Below are 5,351 nucleotides of genomic sequence, written 5' to 3'. Positions count from 1 at the left end.
TTGTCTTGTCTTTGTCTTGTCTTTGTCTTGTCTTTGTCTTGTCTCTTGTCTTGTCTCTTGTCTTGTCTTTGTCTTGTCTCTTTGTCTTGTCTTTGTCTTGTCTTTGTCTTGTCTTTGTCTTGTCTTTGTCTTGTCTTTGTCTTGTCTTTGTCTTGTCTTTGTCTTGTCTTTGTCTTGTCTTTGTCTTGTCTTTGTCTTGTCTTTGTCTTGTCTTTGTCTTGTCTTTGTCTTGTCTTTGTCTTGTCTTTGTCTTGTCTTTGTCTTGTCTTTGTCTTGTCTTTGTCTTGTCTTTGTCTTGTCTTTGTCTTGTCTTTGTCTTGTCTTTGTCTTGTCTTTGTCTTGTCTTTGTCTTGTCTTTGTCTTGTCTTTGTCTTGTCTTTGTCTTGTCTTTGTCTTGTCTTTGTCTTGTCTTTGTCTTGTCTTTGTCTTGTCTTTGTCTTGTCTTTGTCTTGTCTTTGTCTTGTCTTTGTCTTGTCTTTGTCTTGTCTTTGTCTTGTCTTTGTCTTGTCTTTGTCTTGTCTTTGTCTTGTCTTTGTCTTGTCTTTGTCTTGTCTTTGTCTTGTCTTTGTCTTGTCTTTGTCTTGTCTTTGTCTTGTCTTTGTCTTGTCTTTGTCTTGTCTTTGTCTTGTCTTTGTCTTGTCTTTGTCTTGTCTTTGTCTTGTCTTTGTCTTGTCTTTGTCTTGTCTTTGTCTTGTCTTTGTCTTGTCTTTGTCTTGTCTTTGTCTTGTCTTTGTCTTGTCTTTGTCTTGTCTTTGTCTTGTCTTTGTCTTGTCTTTGTCTTGTCTTTGTCTTGTCTTTGTCTTGTCTTTGTCTTGTCTTTGTCTTGTCTTTGTCTTGTCTTTGTCTTGTCTTTGTCTTGTCTTTGTCTTGTCTTTGTCTTGTCTTTGTCTTGTCTTTGTCTTGTCTTTGTCTTGTCTTTGTCTTGTCTTTGTCTTGTCTTTGTCTTGTCTTTGTCTTGTCTTTGTCTTGTCTTTGTCTTGTCTTTGTCTTGTCTTTGTCTTGTCTTTGTCTTGTCTTTGTCTTGTCTTTGTCTTGTCTTTGTCTTGTCTTTGTCTTGTCTTTGTCTTGTCTTTGTCTTGTCTTTGTCTTGTCTTTGTCTTGTCTTTGTCTTGTCTTTGTCTTGTCTTTGTCTTGTCTTTGTCTTGTCTTTGTCTTGTCTTTGTCTTGTCTTTGTCTTGTCTTTGTCTTGTCTTTGTCTTGTCTTTGTCTTGTCTTTGTCTTGTCTTTGTCTTGTCTTTGTCTTGTCTTTGTCTTGTCTTTGTCTTGTCTTTGTCTTGTCTTTGTCTTGTCTTTGTCTTGTCTTTGTCTTGTCTTTGTCTTGTCTTTGTCTTGTCTTTGTCTTGTCTTTGTCTTGTCTTTGTCTTGTCTTTGTCTTGTCTTTGTCTTGTCTTTGTCTTGTCTTTGTCTTGTCTTTGTCTTGTCTTTGTCTTGTCTTTGTCTTGTCTTTGTCTTGTCTTTGTCTTGTCTTTGTCTTGTCTTTGTCTTGTCTTTGTCTTGTCTTTGTCTTGTCTTTGTCTTGTCTTTGTCTTGTCTTTGTCTTGTCTTTGTCTTGTCTTTGTCTTGTCTTTGTCTTGTCTTTGTCTTGTCTTTGTCTTGTCTTTGTCTTGTCTTTGTCTTGTCTTTGTCTTGTCTTTGTCTTGTCTTTGTCTTGTCTTTGTCTTGTCTTTGTCTTGTCTTTGTCTTGTCTTTGTCTTGTCTTTGTCTTGTCTTTGTCTTGTCTTTGTCTTGTCTTTGTCTTGTCTTTGTCTTGTCTTTGTCTTGTCTTTGTCTTGTCTTTGTCTTGTCTTTGTCTTGTCTTTGTCTTGTCTTTGTCTTGTCTTTGTCTTGTCTTTGTCTTGTCTTTGTCTTGTCTTTGTCTTGTCTTTGTCTTGTCTTTGTCTTGTCTTTGTCTTGTCTTTGTCTTGTCTTTGTCTTGTCTTTGTCTTGTCTTTGTCTTGTCTTTGTCTTGTCTTTGTCTTGTCTTTGTCTTGTCTTTGTCTTGTCTTTGTCTTGTCTTTGTCTTGTCTTTGTCTTGTCTTTGTCTTGTCTTTGTCTTGTCTTTGTCTTGTCTTTGTCTTGTCTTTGTCTTGTCTTTGTCTTGTCTTTGTCTTGTCTTTGTCTTGTCTTTGTCTTGTCTTTGTCTTGTCTTTGTCTTGTCTTTGTCTTGTCTTTGTCTTGTCTTTGTCTTGTCTTTGTCTTGTCTTTGTCTTGTCTTTGTCTTGTCTTTGTCTTGTCTTTGTCTTGTCTTTGTCTTGTCTTTGTCTTGTCTTTGTCTTGTCTTTGTCTTGTCTTTGTCTTGTCTTTGTCTTGTCTTTGTCTTGTCTTTGTCTTGTCTTTGTCTTGTCTTTGTCTTGTCTTTGTCTTGTCTTTGTCTTGTCTTTGTCTTGTCTTTGTCTTGTCTTTGTCTTGTCTTTGTCTTGTCTTTGTCTTGTCTTTGTCTTGTCTTTGTCTTGTCTTTGTCTTGTCTTTGTCTTGTCTTTGTCTTGTCTTTGTCTTGTCTTTGTCTTGTCTTTGTCTTGTCTTTGTCTTGTCTTTGTCTTGTCTTTGTCTTGTCTTTGTCTTGTCTTTGTCTTGTCTTTGTCTTGTCTTTGTCTTGTCTTTGTCTTGTCTTTGTCTTGTCTTTGTCTTGTCTTTGTCTTGTCTTTGTCTTGTCTTTGTCTTGTCTTTGTCTTGTCTTTGTCTTGTCTTTGTCTTGTCTTTGTCTTGTCTTTGTCTTGTCTTTGTCTTGTCTTTGTCTTGTCTTTGTCTTGTCTTTGTCTTGTCTTTGTCTTGTCTTTGTCTTGTCTTTGTCTTGTCTTTGTCTTGTCTTTGTCTTGTCTTTGTCTTGTCTTTGTCTTGTCTTTGTCTTGTCTTTGTCTTGTCTTTGTCTTGTCTTTGTCTTGTCTTTGTCTTGTCTTTGTCTTGTCTTTGTCTTGTCTTTGTCTTGTCTTTGTCTTGTCTTTGTCTTGTCTTTGTCTTGTCTTTGTCTTGTCTTTGTCTTGTCTTTGTCTTGTCTTTGTCTTGTCTTTGTCTTGTCTTTGTCTTGTCTTTGTCTTGTCTTTGTCTTGTCTTTGTCTTGTCTTTGTCTTGTCTTTGTCTTGTCTTTGTCTTGTCTTTGTCTTGTCTTTGTCTTGTCTTTGTCTTGTCTTTGTCTTGTCTTTGTCTTGTCTTTGTCTTGTCTTTGTCTTGTCTTTGTCTTGTCTTTGTCTTGTCTTTGTCTTGTCTTTGTCTTGTCTTTGTCTTGTCTTTGTCTTGTCTTTGTCTTGTCTTTGTCTTGTCTTTGTCTTGTCTTTGTCTTGTCTTTGTCTTGTCTTTGTCTTGTCTTTGTCTTGTCTTTGTCTTGTCTTTGTCTTGTCTTTGTCTTGTCTTTGTCTTGTCTTTGTCTTGTCTTTGTCTTGTCTTTGTCTTGTCTTTGTCTTGTCTTTGTCTTGTCTGTCTTGTCTTTGTCTTGTCTTTGTCTTGTCTTTGTCTTGTCTTTGTCTTGTCTTTGTCTTGTCTTTGTCTTGTCTTTGTCTTGTCTTTGTCTTGTCTTTGTCTTGTCTTTGTCTTGTCTTTGTCTTGTCTTTGTCTTGTCTTTGTCTTGTCTTTGTCTTGTCTTTGTCTTGTCTTTGTCTTGTCTTTGTCTTGTCTTTGTCTTGTCTTTGTCTTGTCTTTGTCTTGTCTTTGTCTTGTCTTTGTCTTGTCTTTGTCTTGTCTTTGTCTTGTCTTTGTCTTGTCTTTGTCTTGTCTTTGTCTTGTCTTTGTCTTGTCTTTGTCTTGTCTTTGTCTTGTCTTTGTCTTGTCTTTGTCTTGTCTTTGTCTTGTCTTTGTCTTGTCTTTGTCTTGTCTTTGTCTTGTCTTTGTCTTGTCTTTGTCTTGTCTTTGTCTTGTCTTTGTCTTGTCTTTGTCTTGTCTTTGTCTTGTCTTTGTCTTGTCTTTGTCTTGTCTTTGTCTTGTCTTTGTCTTGTCTTTGTCTTGTCTTTGTCTTGTCTTTGTCTTGTCTTTGTCTTGTCTTTGTCTTGTCTTTGTCTTGTCTTTGTCTTGTCTTTGTCTTGTCTTTGTCTTGTCTTTGTCTTGTCTTTGTCTTGTCTTTGTCTTGTCTTTGTCTTGTCTTTGTCTTGTCTTTGTCTTGTCTTTGTCTTGTCTTTGTCTTGTCTTTGTCTTGTCTTTGTCTTGTCTTTGTCTTGTCTTTGTCTTGTCTTTGTCTTGTCTTTGTCTTGTCTTTGTCTTGTCTTTGTCTTGTCTTTGTCTTGTCTTTGTCTTGTCTTTGTCTTGTCTTTGTCTTGTCTTTGTCTTGTCTTTGTCTTGTCTTTGTCTTGTCTTTGTCTTGTCTTTGTCTTGTCTTTGTCTTGTCTTTGTCTTGTCTTTGTCTTGTCTTTGTCTTGTCTTTGTCTTGTCTTTGTCTTGTCTTTGTCTTGTCTTTGTCTTGTCTTTGTCTTGTCTTTGTCTTGTCTTTGTCTTGTCTTTGTCTTGTCTTTGTCTTGTCTTTGTCTTGTCTTTGTCTTGTCTTTGTCTTGTCTTTGTCTTGTCTTTGTCTTGTCTTTGTCTTGTCTTTGTCTTGTCTTTGTCTTGTCTTTGTCTTGTCTTTGTCTTGTCTTTGTCTTGTCTTTGTCTTGTCTTTGTCTTGTCTTTGTCTTGTCTTTGTCTTGTCTTTGTCTTGTCTTTGTCTTGTCTTTGTCTTGTCTTTGTCTTGTCTTTGTCTTGTCTTTGTCTTGTCTTTGTCTTGTCTTTGTCTTGTCTTTGTCTTGTCTTTGTCTTGTCTTTGTCTTGTCTTTGTCTTGTCTTTGTCTTGTCTTTGTCTTGTCTTTGTCTTGTCTTTGTCTTGTCTTTGTCTTGTCTTTGTCTTGTCTTTGTCTTGTCTTTGTCTTGTCTTTGTCTTGTCTTTGTCTTGTCTTTGTCTTGTCTTTGTCTTGTCTTTGTCTTGTCTTTGTCTTGTCTTTGTCTTGTCTTTGTCTTGTCTTTGTCTTGTCTTTGTCTTGTCTTTGTCTTGTCTTTGTCTTGTCTTTGTCTTGTCTTTGTCTTGTCTTTGTCTTGTCTTTGTCTTGTCTTTGTCTTGTCTTTGTCTTGTCTTTGTCTTGTCTTTGTCTTGTCTTTGTCTTGTCTTTGTCTTGTCTTTGTCTTGTCTTTGTCTTGTCTTTGTCTTGTCTTTGTCTTGTCTTTGTCTTGTCTTTGTCTTGTCTTTGTCTTGTCTTTGTCTTGTCTTTGTCTTGTCTTTGTCTTGTCTTTGTCTTGTCTTTGTCTTGTCTTTGTCTTGTCTTTGTCTTGTCTTTGTCTTGTCTTTGTCTTGTCTTTGTCTTGTCTTTGTCTTGTCTTTGTCTTGTCTTTGTCTTGTCTTTGTCTTGTCTTTGTCTTGTCTTTGTCTTGTCTTTGTCTTGTCTTTGTCTTGTCTTTGTCTTGTCTTTGTCTTGTCTTTG

The sequence above is a fragment of the Topomyia yanbarensis genome, chromosome 3 (genome assembly GCF_030247195.1).
Source record: "Topomyia yanbarensis strain Yona2022 chromosome 3, ASM3024719v1, whole genome shotgun sequence".
Taxonomy (NCBI): Eukaryota; Metazoa; Arthropoda; class Insecta; order Diptera; family Culicidae; genus Topomyia; species Topomyia yanbarensis.
The sequence above is the reverse complement of the archived record's forward strand: the minus strand, read 5'-3'. Positions refer to the sequence as shown.